This window comes from Peromyscus californicus, unplaced genomic scaffold, assembly GCF_007827085.1.
Source record: "Peromyscus californicus insignis strain IS unplaced genomic scaffold, ASM782708v3 Scaffold_3__1_contigs__length_106647218, whole genome shotgun sequence".
In the NCBI taxonomy this organism is placed as follows: Eukaryota; Metazoa; Chordata; class Mammalia; order Rodentia; family Cricetidae; genus Peromyscus; species Peromyscus californicus.
The window spans coordinates 95,960,135-95,978,064 of record NW_026294551.1 but is presented as its reverse complement, the minus strand read 5'-3'; the positions used below and the strand labels follow the sequence as shown (position 1 = coordinate 95,978,064).

Here is a 17,930-nt window from a genome sequence, read left to right as displayed (position 1 = left end):
GGTCCTCAGTCGTCCATGGGCTTCCTTGGAATATTCCTCAGCAATGGGATGTGTGCTGGGGGTGGAGGGCATGGCTCCTGACTTCCGTTTCAACCACCATGGGAGGGAAGGAACAATTAAACTGTGTGTTCTTTCTACTAGAGGAAGAACGTAGGTGCTCACAGGCTCTGGTACATTTCTGAGCCTTCCCACTTCCTAAGTGTGTGTGACCCTGTGTGTGTCTGTCTTCTCCCCGGTTTACAAATCCCCCTAGAGATTTGTGAGTGAAGACCTGTTTTCAAACTGGGATGGCACCAATGACCCAAAGAATGACCCATACCAGTCCAGCGTGCTGGAGTAACTGAGTTTATTGGGGGTTCCTTAGCAGTGGACTGTTGAGGATGGCGGTATTCTCCTGAAGTTTTCTCCTCATCCCGTGCAAATGCCTATTTTATATGGCTCTAAGCCCACATGTGCAGCAGAATTAATTTAGACCTGGGCTTAGAGTCTTCTTGCCTTGGTTTGGGGTTCCTTCTGCTTTTTTGCCCTGGTTTTGTATACCCTCAACTTTTGTGCTCTGGTTGGGAGATCCCTCCCCTTTCTTGCCCTGGTTCTGGGCCCCCTCTGCTTTTTTTCCTTGGTTAGGAGAGCCTTCTAATTTTTGGCCTGATTTTGGGCCCCTTCTTGCCTTGGTTTGGGGTTCCCTCTGCCTTGCCTTGGTTCTGGGCTGGTTAAGCAGCAGAAGTAACTACAAGTTCAGATAAATGGGCACAGACAGAACCAGACTCCAGGTGGTGGTGCACCCCTTTAATCCCAGCACTCAGACGCAGAGGCAGGCGGCTCTCTGTAAGTTCAAGGCCAGCATGGTCTACAGAGAGTTACAGGACAGCCAGGGCTGCACAGAGAAACCCTGCCTTGAAAAACAAAACAAACAAACTAAAAACCAAAAACCCAGACTCCAGGAAAATTTGTTACTTGTTTTTAATGGGGGTTGTGTGTTGGGGGGTTATGCTGATCTCAGCCAACACTGCCTGACCAAAGCCAGGAGAAAGATGGCTTTGTTTTGCTGTGGTCTGGCACACAGAATAGCTACATGGAGGCTGGCGGCAAGATGGATTTACTCAGGCTAGGGTTTGGAGGATGTGCTTCATACCCTCTGAGGCCAGTGTTCATCACAAGGAAAGGCAACCTCTCCATGACGATGCCGTGTAAGTGGCCGTGGCCAGCCAATGCTCAGTTCAACCTCACACAGTCACTTCTGAACCTGTTTCCTTTTTGGAGATTTGTAAATGATGGTAGTTCAAGGGCTTTCCATTTCATTTGGGGAGGAGATTGTCCTTCAAGTTTCTTAACCTTCTTGCGACTGGAGATCACTTTATACAACATGGCCCACTTCTCATTCATGCTCACTCTGTATGGGACGAAGGTCAAAGCAGAAAAGCCAATTTCCATCCCCAGCATGCCTCTGGACATGAGCTTGTTCAATAAAAAAAAAAAAAAAAGGCAGGAAAAATTTAAACATTTAAAAATACTTTGAGAAATTTACAAGGCATAAGATTCCTCATTTTACAAGGAAACCTAGTCCATTCACAATGTTTATAAACGTACCTAATTCCCAGATATCCCCACAGCTTCCGAACGGGCCCCTTTCCATAGAGCAATCACTCTTCATTACTCATCCCCCACCCCGGTAGGCACCAATCTCGTTTTAGTATTCAAAACAAAATAGTGGACGCTGGCGAGATGGATCAGTAGGTAAAGGGGCCTGCTAGCAAGCCTGCCTGGGTTTGATCCCAAGACTCACATGCTGGAAGGAGAGAATTGACTCCTACAAGTTGTCCTCTGACCTCCACACATGCGCCGTGGCACACTTGAAAACAAACCGCAGTGCTCAGGAGGCAGGTGGGTAAGTTAGAGGCCAGCATGGGCTCTGTGTAATGATTCTGAGGGCTACACAGTGAGACTCTGTCAAAAAAAAAAAAATTAATCCCAGCATTCTGGAGGCAGAGGCAGGTGGATCTCTGAGTTCGAGGCCAGCCTGGTCTACAGAGTGAGTTCCAGGACAGCCAGGGCTGCTACACAGAGAAACCTTGACTCGAAAAACAAAACAAAGCAAGCACACAAACAAAACACACATACAAAAAACACTGTAGTTGTATTACCCGAAGCTCAGGCTTGTTGGCTGTGAGTTTTGTTTTTTTGTTTTATCGAGTGGACACCACCAGGATCCTGTTAGTACTTCTCAGCGTTCCCCCAGTCTGTGTTGTTTCCCTGGTATATTTCTGTTATAGTTTTTCATTTTGCAGAACGTTATGTAAAGAGTCATACGGTATGTAGCCATTTGAGTAGCGTTTTGTCTAATTTTCTCTTAGGTATGAGGTGGTCGGCCGACTAGCTCCATGCAACTCCCGATGGCATCAACAGAGGGCGCTGTGGGCCTAGGCCGCCTGTTTCTGGCGGGACCGAGGCTCGGCCTCCTTCCGGTCTCTGCTCTATTCCCATAGGCCAGAGGCGGGGCTTGGGGCGGGGCCAAGGAAAACCTTCCGCCTCTGGAAACGCGCTGGCGCCCAGCGGGGGTAGGCGGCGCTCTCTTCAGGAGGCTGGGGAAGTCCTCGCGCGTTCGAGTTCCTGCCCCTTCCGGCTTTAGCCACGCCCTCTCGGCGCCCCACCCCCTGCCCCTCCGGGTGTCTGTGGCGTTCCCGCCAGGCTGCCCTCCCGGCCCCGCCCGCAGGGGGGCCTGTCGAGCCGGCGCCGCGCGCTTCGCGGCCGCTTTCAGTCGCTCAGAGGGTGGTGCGGGGATTTCTTCTCACGTGTGACTGCCGTGAGACAGCCGAGAAATAGGTGACACGTGCTTTCATTCTACCCTTCCTTATGTCTGGGACGTTGTCACCTCGGGTGTGGTGGGTACCGGGACTTAGGCTGAGCCCCAAGCGAGGCGCCGCTGTGCCGGGGCGGCGGCGGACCCGGATGCAGAGCGAGCGGAGGGACGGTGCCGCTGGGTTTGGACTGGATTCTTGCGTGCAGGGACCGCGGAGCGGCGGGAGTGACGACAGTTAACACCTGTGCTTTTTGTGGGGGCCGCTGGGTGTTAGGCAAGCCCTACCCCTGCCCGTGCCGTTTAGCAACATCATCTGCCTTTACTTTACATTTTAAATATTCGCTTACTTTTATTTTATGTGTGAGTTTGCCTCCAAGTATGTATGTGCGTGCACCACGTGCACGCACGGTGCCCGCAGTCCAGAGGAGGGCATCGGACCCCCTGGAACTGAAGTTCAAGACAGCCGGGAGCCTTCTGTGGGTCCTGAGAACTGGACCCTCGTCCTCCGTTCTTAGCTGCTTGCTGAACCATCTCTTCAGCTCCTGTTTTATTTTTTGTGTTTGGTTATTACATGTGAACACACCGAGTCTCAACACTTAGGTGGAAGCAGGAGGATCAGGAATTAAAGAATAAGTTCTCAGCCACAAAGTAAGTTTCAGGTCAGCATGGAATACATGAGACCCTGTGCCAAGAAATAGAATGAAATAAGATAAATGCTACGTCATTATCTGTCTGTCTATCTATCTATCTATCTATCTATCTATCTATCTATCTATCTTTGAAATAGGGTTTCTGTAGCCCTGGCTATCCTGGAACTCACTCTGTAGATCAGGCTGGCCTTGAACTCAGATACTGCTTCCTTCTGCCAACCAAGTGCTGAAATTAAAGGTGTGCACCACCACTGCCCTGTGAATGTTACTTTAATTAAATCCAGTTAATTAAATAAAAAAATGACATCTATTTATTGTGCAGGTCAGGGCAGCTTTTCTGGAGTCAGTTCTGTCCTCCTCTGATGTGGCCTGGGGAGTGAACTCAGGCCACCAGGCTTGCCAGCAGGCACGGTCACCCACTGAGCCGTCTTACTAGCCCTGTTTTATTTAATTAAAAAATTCCCAATAGTGTGTATGTGTGTACATAAGTGCAGTACCTGGAGTGGCCAGAGGAGGGAACCAGGTCCCCATGAGCTGGAGTAACAGGCTGTTGTGAGCCACCTCACATGATGTCTGGGAACCAAACTCTGGTCCTCTGGAAGAGCAGAGCCATTCCTTGAGTCCCTATTTTATTTAATTCTTTTGAGACAGGGTCGTGTATTTCAGGCTGGCCTTGGACTTGCTGTGTTACTGAGGATAACCTTGAACTCCTGTTCCTCCTGTGTTCATCGAAGTGTTGGGATCACAGGTATGTTCTATTACATTCTTCATATGTATTAGCACTTGAATTTCTTTTTCATGAACCAGACTGTTTATTGCAGAAATATGGTCAAGGCTCCAGTTAAGTGGTCCCAGCTGAGGCAGTGCTGGGTTTCTTGGTACAAGGGTGAGCAGGGAGACAACAGGTAGGGAGAGGGCTTTCATCTGACCATGGCCTCTAGGCTGGAAGAAGATGTTGGGGGCCAGACCGAAGGTTAGACCTGTGTCATCCAGCTCTTTCCTGTCCTCTGTCACCACAGAAAACCTGTTGAGCCTGCGATTCCCAAAGAGGGAAACCAAGGACTCATTTAGTCATAAATCTGTCTTTTTCCCAAAGGTCCCAGTGATAGCAGCTAGGGGTTTTGCATTCTGTTTTGTGGGTTTGATCACACTTCTTGGTCACAAAGACATAATTAACACTCAGACATGCCACTACCTACATATCCTTGACTTCAGATCCTAGACTTACTCCGCAAACTCAGGAAAGTGGGTCTTAGAACACTCAGGGGTAAATGTCCCAGCAGCTCCAAACAGCACACCCTTCTTGTCTTTAAATAGCTCCACCAGTTTCACCCTCCTAGGCTTCCCTTCAAACACCTCCACAGTGGGCATGGTCACTCAGATGGAGCTGTAACTGCAGGTTGGCTTTGTGCCCATCTGCTGCCTCTTAACCTGTCCTGGCTAAGGACAGCTGTGTCCCCCAAGGTCCCACTGAACAAACAGCTGGACTGGCCCCATACCTGCCTGCCAGCACAAGTTCATTAACTTATTGATAAGCACTAATTCTTTGTATGAATATTCCATAATTTATCCATTTACCTAGACATGGGCATCTAGATTGTTTCTAATTTATAGCTACTATAACTTCATTTAAAACATTTATTTATTTTATTTGTATGAGTGCTCTATCTGCACGTATGCCTGAACGAAAAGAGGGCATCAGATCCCATTATAGATGGTCATGAGCCACCATGTGGGTGCTGGGAATTGAACTCAGGACCTCCAGAAGAGCAGCCAGTGCTCTTAACCACTGAGCCATCTCTCCAGCTCTGAAACTTCATTTTTATAGACATTGCTCCTTAAATACCCACAAGTAAGTGATAATTCAGATTTGTCCTAACCGTGTGGTTGATGACCTCTTTGGTGGCTGTTTCTTTGAGACCAGGGCAGGTTATTCTCGGTCCCTGGTTCCCTCATTGACCCTATTTTGAGTCTCTTTAAGGAAATGTGTTCTTTCTGCTCTAAGAATGTTGTCAAGGACCATTACATTATACCTTGTTACCTTTATGATGATTCTCAAGAAAATTCTTGTCGACTCTTAGTAGCAGGAATAATTTCATTTCTTCCTAGTGTGTGGTTTGTTCTTATTTTAAGGACACTGAATTGGGCATGTGGTTAGGTTATGCACATGTTAGAACTTAATATATAGCCTTTCCCCCCTCCTAGCCTTCCATTTTGTATTTCTTCCTGTTTCTCCTCTGCTGCTTGGTGCGTTCTTGCTATATTTTAAGAATTACTGCCAACTTTTTTTTTGGTTTTTCAATACAGGGGTCTCTGTGTAGCCCTGACTGTCCTAGAAGTCCTAGAAGTGGCTCTGTAGACCAGGCTGGCCTTGAACTCACAGAGATCCACCTGCCTCTGCCTCCTGAGTGCTGGGATTAAAGGCTTGTGCTACCACTGCCCGACGCCAACTATTTTAATGCTTTTCTGGTATGGTAGGGCACATAGTAAATAGGTGCCCCTTGTGCTATGGTTTGGGCAGAATGACAGAATAATGCCTCAGCTCCATAAGACGTTTGAAGAGTCATCTAGTGGTAGAGGCAGGGTCCTTCCCATGACCTTGGTCTCTGTAGCAGTGACTAACTGGCCCTGAACAAGTACAGAGAGTACATGGAAATCTTCAAGCAGCCTCTTGGAGCCAGCCATCTGGCCATGCTGTCCTTAGCCTCAGATGTTGGTCCTGGCTCCACCCTGTCCCCACTCAAGCTCATCCTACTGTCCCCCCCCCCCCACCCATGTCTCTCCGCCTTCATCAGTGCTGTTGAATGTGTGGCATTGTCTTTTTCACATGGAGTTCTGCTTGCCTGTCCTGTCCTTTAATCCTGGATGGAGGCGGAACCAGACCCCATTCTGCCTTATCCCTTTTGTTGCCCTGCTAAATTGCAGGTTTCTTCTGTTGATTGACAAGAACATGTGCTGACTGAGAGAAGAGGGTGGGACTGGGGGCTGCAGGCAAAACTGGCACTAAATCTGGCATCTGTGCAAAGGAATGAACTCCTCAAACCGGCTCTCCTGCCATCACACTCCTGATATTGCAAAAGGAACCAGGACTGACAGCTGCAACGTTTCCTGAATTAGTTGCCCCAAATCGAGGATAACTCCAGGGTGCAGCCTATCTGGGTGGACATTCTCAAGATTAAGTAGACAACGTAAAAGTGGTTGAAGATTGTGTGCTCTTTGAAGACAGAAGTTGTCCTTGAGTTTCTCCTGGTAACATCTGCCCTGTGATGCTGAAGATAATGCTCTGAAGCTGTGGCCGCATAGAGAATTGACAAAAATGTACTGATTTTTGTAAGAAAAGGAAATGCCACTGAGGCTGGACTGGTAGGGTGGCTTCCTTGACATCAAGGGAATAGCTCTGTGCTTTTCCTGTAGGATACTGAGATGACAGCTGGGAAGGAGAGCCGCAGCATTGGGTGGCTCTAAGTCCGCACAGTAGTCAACAGTAGCCATTTTTCTGTAATACTAAACATCTTATCACAGTGGGTATTCAAATAGGCTGGATGGATATGTCAGATTTTTTAATATGTCAAATTTTTATGGAAGTAGTTCCCATACTGGGTGGGAATTCGAATTCTTCTAAGATTGATAACCTATAATTACCAAGAAAAAATAGGATAGTCTTTTTAGTAAGTGCTATTAGCCAGATGTTGTGGTTCATACTTATAATCTCAATGCTCAGGAGACTGAGGTAGGAGTATTGCAAGAAGTTTGAGGCAACTTGGACTACATAGTAAATTTTAGGTTGGTCTAAGATACAGTATGAGACATGCCCCACCACCCTTTTGTGACAGGGTCTCTATGTCTTCCTGGCTATTCTGGAGCTCACTATGGACACCAGGCTGGTCTTGAACTCATAGAGATCCACCTGCCTCTGCCTCACAAGTGCCAGGATTATAGGAATGTTCCATCACACCCAGCCAACAAAAGACTCATTAAAACACAACAACAACAACAACAACAACCAACTTGGATGAGATAGCTTAATGGGTAAAAGTGTTACATTAAGCCTGATGACCTAAATTCAGTCCTCAGGGCTCATGGGGAAAGGGAAGAACTGACTCACCAAAGTTGTTTACTGACCTCCACACTGGTGCATGGCATCTCATACATATACACAATAATAAATAAAATACTAAAAGATGCCAAAGCTGGGCATGGTGGCTCACACTTCTAATCTCAGGATTTGGGTGTTGGAGACAGGAGGACTAGGAGTTAAAGGTCACTCATGACAATATAGTTTGAAACTAGCCTGAATGCTTGAGACCCTGCCTCACCCCCACCCTCTACCCCAGTCCCCCTCCTCCCCACGGAATGTGCAACAGATGCAAACTCAAATGCTGCCTATGTTAAGGTCTGACAATTTCCTGGATCCTTGAGGAATGTTTGAGCCTGACAATCTACCAAGTCAGCTGCCCAAGATAGATCAACCTATGGGCATTGTGCCAGGGACCATAAAATTCTAGCACACATCTTGTTGGGCCCTGTGGCCTTTCACATTGTCCCCACACCCTGCTTCTACCATCCATTGTTCTTCATACTAGGTGTTAATTCTGTGTGCTGCATTCATGACCTGTGTTCTTTTTTTTTTCTTTAAAAAATTTTTTTTTACACCCTGAATGCTGTTTTCTATCCCTTCTCTCTTCCCAGTCCCTCCCAGCACCTTCCCTCTGTCCTCCCTACCCACTCCTCTGTTTCTCTCCAGAAAATGGCAGGCCTCCCATGAATATCAACTAAACATGGCATATCAAGTTGCAGTAAAACTAGGAACCTCCTCTAGTATTATGGGTAGTCAAAGCAATCCATTATGAGGAAAGGGTCCTAAAAGGTCCTAAAAGCAGGCAAAAGAGTCAGAGACAGCCCTGCTCCCACTGTTAAAATCCCACAAGAAGATCAAGCTAGACACTGTAACATATATGTGGAGTGCCTAGGTCAGTCCCATGCAGGTTCCCTGGTTGTCTGCTCAATCTCTGTGGGCCTCTATGAGGCCAGGTTAGTTGGTTCTGTGGGTTCTCTTGTGGTGTCCTTGACCCCTTTGGTTCCTACAATCCTTCCTCCCACTCTTCTGCAGGATTCCCAAGAGCTGCCTAAAGTTTGGCTGTGGATGACCTGTGTTCTTAATGAGAGTGTGGGCCAGCATTAAGGAAAGGAGCCACTGTGGTTTTATTACTTGTCTAATCTCAGCACTTGGGATAGCAAGGGGATCTCTGTTTAAAGCTCAGCCTAGGTAACATGACAAGATTGTTTCAGTTACAAATAAATGAAATGAAGCTTGGTGTGACACATGCTTGTAAAGCCAGCACTTAGGAGGCAGAGGCAGCAGAATCAGAAGTTCAAGGCTAGCATCAACGATATAGTGAGTTTGAGGCCAGCCTGAACTATGTGGGATCTCAAGTGTCTAACAGCATTTAACAACCAAGGAGACAGGCTCTGAGATGCTGCCTACCCGCGCCCCCCCCCCCCCCCCCACTGTCTCATGTGCATATCCAATCCCTGTTCAGGTGTTTTCACCATTGGAGAAGTGGCAGTTCCATGATGGGACCACTTTAGGAGGAGTATGAAAGGGAAGGGAAGGGGGTGGGGGAGGGGATAAGGAGATCCTTGTTGAAGCACCTGAGACAGTGTGTTAGCAAAAGTTCTTATTTCCTTAGTCCTCAGTTTCCCAGAAGCCCAAGCTGTGGCTTGACCCTGTTGTCAGAACCAGCCTTTATTCAAGGCCATCGATTGCTGGATAAATTCCTTGTCACTCACTAGCCCAATGTAGGATCACTGCACTCTGCACATTATCCTGAGAAAAAGATGTGGGTGATACTGGACATGGTAGCCCATAAAGTGCTTCCTTTGTAAACGAGCTAGGCCTGAGCGCAGGAAGATGGTTAGAGTTAGGGTTTCTGTATTCATCCATAATCATAACACCCATAATCATAACAAAAGACCTGACACAGGTTACTTAGGAAATTGTATTAGTTACAATTGCATCTGTTGCGTAATAAAATTCCCTGACCAAGGCAACTTACAGAAGGAAGGGTTTATTACACTCAGGGTTCCAGGGGGATAAGAGTTCATCATAGTGGAAAGCATAGCAGCAAGCAGCAGACATGGTGGCTGGAGCAGAAGCTGAGCGCTCACATCTTGAACCATGAGCACGGGAAGAGAGAACTGGGACTGGCATGTGGCTTTTAAACCTTCAAGCCTGTTGCTTCAAGCTTGACAGATTCTTCATCAAGGCTGTACCTTTTAAGCCTTCTCAAACAGTGCCACCAACTGGGGACCAAGTATTCAAAGGCCAGAGACTATAAGAGATATCTCATGCAAACTACTTCAGAAGTGAACAAAGGCTTATGTTGACTCATGGTTCTGGAAGTTCAAGAGTGGGTGGTCCATAGGTTTAGGTATCTGGTGAGGGTGGCATGTCGTGGTGGAACACATTGGAGTGAGTGTTCATGTCTCTAGCGGGGAAGTAGAGAAGAGGACAGTTGGGGTTCCATCTTTTTTTTTAAAGCACACTCCTAGAGATCTAAGGACCTGTCACTAGGTTCTACCTCCTAAGTCCACAGGAATTCCCACTATTGGTATCTTTGGGGATGAATCCTTCTACACAGGGGACTTTTGGGGATGCCTATATTTAAACCATAGCAGTTTTTCAGAAGGCATATGCCCAAAGGCTTCCCTGGACCCAGACTCTTAGGAAAGGAGGGAAGGAAGCCATAGGTGTAGTGCCCCTCCCCTAAACACCAGTCTCTGCCAAGACCAGATCCATGCAGGTATAGAGTGCTTACATGCAGCAAACGTGTTCTTTGGGGCATGTTAAACCTAAACATTGAGGTAAAATGTCTTCTATAACCCTGGCTCTACTCTTGAACCATACAGAATGAATTGATGTTTCCTTTAGTGGCAGTACCTTATCAATTGAAATGAACCCTCAGGTCCTAAATCCAGGGTTTGATTTGTTGGGGCCCCTTTTCAGTCCAGGAGAAATTTTCCCAGGGATATATGTACTTCTTTCCACTTTTAGAAATTCCTTCATGGCCTTTTGAAATGTGGCCATGACCATAATCTGTGGTAGCCCCTCAAATCTGTGTTTTCTGCTGAGACCCTTGTATCCTTCCAGATGCATTTCCTTCCTTCCTCCCTCCCTTCTTTCCTTCCCTCCCTCCCTCCCTCTCCCCCCACCTTTCTCTCTTTTTGTTTGGTTTGGTTTGGTTTTTTGAGACAGGGTTTCTCTGTGTAGTTTTGGTGCCTGTCCTGGATCTCACTCTGTAGACCAGGTTGGCCTCGAACTCACAGAGATCTGCCTGCCTCTGCCTCCGGAGTGCTGGGATTAAAGGCGTGTGGCACCACTGCCTGGCTTGTTTTGTTTTTTTGAAAAGGATCTCACCATGTAACTCTGGCTGGCTTAGTACTCACTCTGCAGACCAGGCTTGCCTCAAACTCACTGAAACCCACCTACCTCTGCCTTCCAAGTGCTGGGATTAAAGGAGTGTGCCACTGTGCCTGGGTTCTTTTTTTTTAAAGATTAGTTTAAAAATGATGTTGATGATTATTTTTTCCAAGACTGGATTTCTCAAGCTGGACCTGGTGGCACACACCTTTAATCCCAGCACTTGGGAGACAAAGACAGGCAGATCTCTGTGAGTTTGAGGTCATCCTGGTCTACAGAGCAAGTTCCAAGATAGGCTCCAAAGCTACAGATAAACCTTGTCTCAAAAAACAAACAAACAAACAAATAAGACAGGGTTTCTCTGTGTAGCCCTGGATGTCCTGGAACTCACTCTGAAGACCAGGCTGGCCTTGAACTCACAGAGATCAGCCGCCCTCTGCCACCCAAGTGCTGGGATTAAAGGCATACACCACCACCACCTGGCTCACACACATCTTCTTAAGCATACTCTCATCTCTGGAACATCAGCCTGAGACTGTCAGAAGCAGGTGTATGTGGGGATTGGCAGCTTGTGAAAATGGGGCTAAAACTACCATGATGGAATATTCTTAAAGGCTGAGCAGGGGTCTGGAGGTTCTGACTTTGGAGATGGTGGCGGTGGTGGGTGATGTGACATGTTCTCAGTCAGATTTCTTATGACCACATGAGGTCTATTTGAAAATTTATGATTTAAGAGTTTATTTTCTATTGAGTTTGTCTCTTGCTTTCCAAACAGGGCACCCCTTTTCCTCTTTAAAAAATTGTGGAAGTAGCTGGGCGGTGGTGGCGCACGCCTTTAATCCCAGCACTCGGGAGGCAGAGCCAGGCGGATCTCTGTGAGTTCGAGGCCAGCCTGGTCTCCAAAGCGAGTTCCAGGAAAGGCGCAAAGCTACACAGAGAAACCCTGTCTCGAAAAACCAAAAAAAAAAAAAAAAAAAAAAAAATTGTGGAAGTATACATAATAGATGTTTATTATTTTAATTTTTTAGAAGATTTTTGTATGATTTTGATTTATTTGTGTGTTGGGGTGTGCATATGGCAGTCAGAGAACAACTTCCAGAAGTCAGTTTTCTCCTACTCAAACTCATTTCCAATACCCCTACCCACCGAACCATCTTGTCTGCCTTGCTTGATTTTTGAAACAGGGTCATTGAGCTCAGGCTGGCCTGGAACTCACTGTGTGGTTGAGGATGACCTTGAACTCTTATCTCCCCTGCCCTCTACCCCTATGTGATAGGATTACAGGTATGTGTCATCACATCTGGCTTAATAATTTTTAATAATTCACAGTGTTTTCAAAGTATAGGAGTGCATTTTTTCCAGTATTGGTTGGATTCTGGGTTTCGTAAATGCTGGACAAGTGCTTAACACTGAGCTACACTCTCAGTCCCTCGTCTACGTCTACTTAATTCTCATCTATAAACTTGGCTGTATACATGGAATCATTCAATGCCTGTTAAGGTTGTCTGTTGTCTCACACCCTCATATCACATGTGGAATCCCAGCCCCTAGCACCTTAGTATGTGATTATATCTGAAGATAGGCTGATAAAGAAGTAGTGAAGGTAACATGAGGTCATTGGAGTGGGCCCTAATCCAGTCTAACTGGCATCCTCACACACACAGGGAAGACCATGTGAGGACACTGGGAGAAGGTGCAGTTTAAAGCCAAGGACAAAAGCCTCCAAAGAAACCACTACTGCTGATACTTCAGTCAAAGCCTGCCAGCCTCCAGAATTATGAGACAATACATTTCTGTGGGCCAGGATTTTCTAGAAACCATAGCAAAATAACAGACTGTCCTTATTTTACTCAGTGTAACATTTACTTAAAGGTTGACACATGTTGAAGCGTGTGTTATAGTCTCATTTCTTTGTGTGCCCAAGTAATATTAATATTTCATTGTCCAAAAGACTGCATTTTGCTTATCTGTTCATTTGCTGAGAGACGCCTGGATTGTTTCCAGCTTTTGGCCATTGTGAACTGTGCTGCTCTGAGCATGGTGTGCAATTACCTGTTTGATACTCCAAGCAACGTCTTTCCGTCTAAGAGTTGGTGAGCTGCTCTCTTGCTCTTCTCGCTTAGGTTTCAGTTCTTGGGGTTTTCATCGACACTTGTGTCTTCCCTGTATTCCCCATATCCCTCAACTCTTTTTCAGTGACGTTGTAATCTTCTTTTCTCTGATGGTGCTCACTTTGATTGATGAAAAAAGTCACAGGTATACTACTGAACCAGTTGCTTGACTTCCCTGAACCTTGAACTTGTACAATGGTAAGTGAAGAACCAGCCTGCTTCCATCGTAGGCTTAAAAGCCATCTTATAGTAAAGACAAACTAGGTCAGTTACTATTTATGATTAAATCTGTTTCTCAAGGCTTGGCCTATGCCCACCTGTTACCTTAACTGCATGGTTCTGTACTGCCTGTTCCAGGAATGGCAATCATGTCTTTGTTTCCAAAGGTTAGATGGCCACCCGTGACTACCTTGTTGTGCCCACCTTGCAACCACGTCTTTGTTTCAGGAGGTCGTTAGGACTAACTTGTTTGTCATGCTCCTGTAATGTGGCCTATTTTGCTCACCAAATCCCCCAATTGGAAACCCCTTACCCCTGAGCTATAAAAGCCTTGTCTTCCTTACATCCAATACTGACTTCTTGAACCCTGACTTTGGGGGAGGCAGCCTGTGTACATGAATAAAAAATCTTGCTTTAATTAATTTGGCCATGGTGATTTGGGTTGGTGGTCTTTCTCTTTCCATCTTTGGGATTAACAATAAGGATGTGCCTGCTTCACACTACATCCAAGGCACTTAGCACAGAGAACTATTTTCAGAGAATTGTTTTTTGTTTGTTTTTGGTTTTTCGAGACAGGTATTTTTTTTTCTGTGACCAGCTGTACCCTCTTCTCTTGTGATACTCCTCAGTTATATGCATGACTGTGAGACTTGGTTTAGAAAGGGAGCATGGAGACTGAGGAGATGGCTTAGTGATCAGGAATGCTTGCTGCTTTTCTAGAGGCCTCGAGTTTGGCTAAGGTGGCTAAGCACCCACCCTTAGGTTTTGTTCACAACCTCCTGTAACTCCAGCTCTGGGAATCCAATGCCTTCTTCTGATCTCTTGGTAACCCACATGTTGCATACATGCATACACAGCATATACATACATGCACACGCACACAGACACAAGTTAAAGGAAAAAATGAGTGTTAGCCTACAGTTTGCAGATGAAAATTCTGGCAAGAGTAGATATCATGGTCTTGACTCTGAAGCCAGTTGTAAGTCCTAATTCCTTCTCAGGCTATTGGCCGATGTGAACGAGACATGCTCACATTAAAGAAGGTGATTTCTTTTAATCTCAGTCTCTCTTTAAAATCGGTGGTAGGGATTGAGCCAAGGTCTTTCAGCATGCTAAGCCAGTACTTTCCCACTCTCCCAACCCAAGATCTTTACTTCAAATGTTAAAAATACCTTCCTAGTAACATCCAGATTAGTGTGAGACCAAGCAACTGGCACCATAGTCTAGCCAAGTGGAAACAAAATCCACCTCCACAGCTAGTAACTTGGTTAGTTTCCTTCAAATTGAGCTAGAGATTGATTATAATCCCCATTAAAATTCAAGAATACGCCGGGCGGTGGTGGCGCACGCCTTTAATCCCAGCACTCGGGAGGCAGAGCCAGGCGGATCTCTGTGAGTTCGAGGCCAGCCTGGGCTACCAAGTGAGTTCCAGGAGAGGCGCAAAGCTACACAGAGAAACCCTGTCTCGAAAAACCAAAAAACCAAAAAAAAAAAAAAAAAAAAAAAATCAAGAATACTTTCAAAAATTACTTACCTGAAATGCACAATATGGTTATGCAGATGAACTAGTTTCGTTTAGAACTGTGCAGTGAATTGCTGACAATGTTGAAAGGTCAAGTTCCCATAGCCCCCTGACTCTAAAAGGTGGGTTCCACTTGCTGCTGTGTATTAGCTAATATTCCATTCCAGGGGTAGTTTCATATCCTACAATACAAAACATACTAAATGCCAATTTGTAGTCGGTCATAATTGTGCATTTAATGTATCTTGAACATATTAAATTATTTCAAGTCCCTTGTTATTTTAAGAGAATTGCTTTTGTTTATTTGTTTTTGGTTTTTTGAGAAAGGGCTTCTCTTTGTAGCCCTGGTTGTCCTGGAACTCATTCTGTAGACCAGGCTAGCCTCAAACTCAGAGAGCTCTGCCTCCCAAGTGCCCAGCTTGAGAACTGTTTCTTAAAGAAATACTTCTTCATTATTGCCCTGTCAGAACTATGTGCCCTCTGTAATAACTCTGATCATGAGAATCCAGTTTCCCTATTAATTTTGTTGATGTGCTATGCAAGATTGAAAATTTGATTTCATATATGTAGAACCTTGAATTGGGAGCCAGTGAGATGTCACCTTGATTTTGTTCCCTGAGACCTACATGATGGATGATGAGAACCACCTCCCATAAATTGTCATCTGACCTCCACACAAACCATAGCACACATATACATATACACCAAAACAAACAAACAGGCTAAAACACTTTGGATTGACTGGGTGTGGTGGTGCCCTCCCTTAAACCAGCACTAGGGAAGCAAAGGCATTGTCTAATTTATTTTATTTTACTATTTTTAGTTTTTTTGGAGACAGTTTTGTGTGTGTGTGTGTGTGTGTGTGTGTGTGTGTGTGTGTGTGTGTGTGTGTGTATAGCCTTGGCTGTCTTGGAATTTACTCTGTAGACCAGGCTGGCCTTGAATTCAGAGATCCACCTGCCTCTGCCTCCCAAGTGCTGGAATTAAAGGCATGCACCACCACCACCCAGCAAAAAAATTTTTTTTCTTTTGGCTTTTCAAGACAGGGTTTCCATAGAGCCCTGGAACTCATTCTGTAGACTAGGCTGGTCTTGAACTCACAGAGATCCACCTGCCTCCGCCTCCCAGTGGTGGGGTTAAAGGCATGTGAATGTCTAAATTCAAGGGCAGCTTAGTCTACATTGGGAGTCCCAGGGTAACCAGGGTTACATAGTGAGACTGTGTCTCAAAAAACAACAAATGGTCTGGAGAGATGGCTCAGTGGTTAAGACTACTTGTTATTCTTCCATAGGACCTGAGTTCAGTTCCCAGCATTCACATATTAGCTCACAACCATCTGTAACTCTAGTTCCAGGGGATCTGAAACCCTCTTCTAGTTTCTGTGGGCACAAGGCATGCACATGGTACACAAAAATATATGCAGGCAAAACATCCATACACATAAAAATAAAAATAAATGAATCTAAAAACAAGCAAACTTTGAATTGGTGACAGGTAAAGATTATCAGCATTTACCTCAAAGTTTAAAACTGGAACACCACTGGAATAACTTAAAAAAACCCATACAATGTATGACATTTTACATTTTCAGTATATGTGTTACAGATTAAGTATAAATTGAAATGTTTGTGTATTAATCCTCAATACAATCAATAAAATCTCAATTAAAAACTAGCCTTTTTGGTAAATGGTAATAGAACAACTGAAAATCCATATGTAAAAACTAAATTGTACTCTTGGTCTCTTCATTTTTGTGTATGTGTTGAAAAGTGAATAATCTTAGTGATTAAGATTAAAATCTTTGGAAGTTGGAAAGATTGCTCAGTGGTTAAGAACACTTGCTGCTTTTGAAGAGGACCTTAATTTGGTTTCTAGCTCCTACAGGGTTGTTGGGGAAATCTTTTTGTATGTTGTGTGAAGATGTGTATCTATTTTACCTCATCTGTATAAGGCACCTTCTGATTGGTTTAATAAAGAGCTGGACAGCCAATAGCTAGGCAAGAGAGGCTAGGCAGGACTTCCAGGAGAGACAGGAATTCTGGGAAAGAAACTGAGGAGGGAGATTTGCCTGCCAGACACAGAGGAAGTCAGATATATGGTTCTGAGGAGAGATAATGAGCCATGTGGCAAAACATAGATTAATATAAATGAGTCAATTTAGGTTTTAAGATCTAGTTGGGAACAAGCCTAAGTTAAGGTCAAGCTTTCATAATAATAAAAAGTCACCATGTCAATATTCAGGAGCTAACACTCCCAAGAAAGACCTGTTACACACAGTGGTTCACAACCATCCCCTCTTCTAGCTTCAGTGGGCACCCTGCACACATTCAGTACACTTACATGCATGTGGGCAAAATACTCATACACAAACTATAAATAAATCACTGGGCACTTGGGAAGCAAAGGCAGGTAGATCTCTGTGAGTTCAAGGCTGGCATGGTCTATATAAAGAATTCTAGTACAGACAGGGCTACATATAAGAAAGAAAATATCAATGAAAATCTGTGACTTTGAGGCAGAGTTTTTAGATAAGACATCATTTTTTAGATTAAAAACTTAATTCATAAAAGAAAAATTGGTAAATGGCATTGATAAAAATCAAGAACTTCTGTTCCTTCAAAGGCATTTAAGTGAAGGCAATGACAAGCTACAGTTTAGGGAAGAATATTTATAAGCATATATCTATCTGATAAAGGATTTGTATCCAGCATATATGGGCCAAAACTGAGCAAAAGATCTCATAATAAGTGAATAAAAAAATTTGAGCAGGCATTTCACAAAAAGTATATCTAAGAAATAGATAGTAAATAAGTGAAAACATCAATATTATTAGTTATCAGGGAAATACAAATTAAATCTGCAATGAGATGAGATGGCCCAGTGGGTAAAGGCACTTGCCACCAACCCTACTAACCTGAGTGCAACTCCCAAGATCCAGATGGTACAAAGAACTGTCTTCTGAGCTCTGTGTATACCATGGCATGTGTGCACATGTGCACACATACACACACACACACACACACACACACACACCCTTTCAAGTGCTCACACATGCACACACTAAAAATAATTGTTTAAAAAAAATAAAACTCTGCAGTGAGCTACACCTGTACATCTAACGAATCACTAAAGGTAAGGGGCAAAGGCATGGCTTAGTGATGGAGTTCTTGGCTAGCACATGGAAGGCCTTCAGTTCCATTCCCAGGACCAC

At 44.9% G+C, this 17,930-nt stretch overlaps 1 long non-coding RNA gene across 1 annotated transcript in view; it reads right to left on the bottom strand.

Annotated features, from left to right (window-relative positions):
- Positions 1 to 282: 282 nt before the first annotated feature.
- The window catches only part of LOC128123189 (uncharacterized), a 71,056-nt gene continuing 53,408 nt past the window's right edge, over positions 283 to 17,930 (bottom strand). The window contains exons 3-4 of the long non-coding RNA XR_008222593.1: positions 14,732 to 14,901; positions 283 to 1,455 (exon numbers count right to left, since the gene is read on the bottom strand). This is a non-coding gene — a long non-coding RNA (uncharacterized LOC128123189). The remainder of the gene's footprint in view (positions 1,456 to 14,731; positions 14,902 to 17,930) is intronic.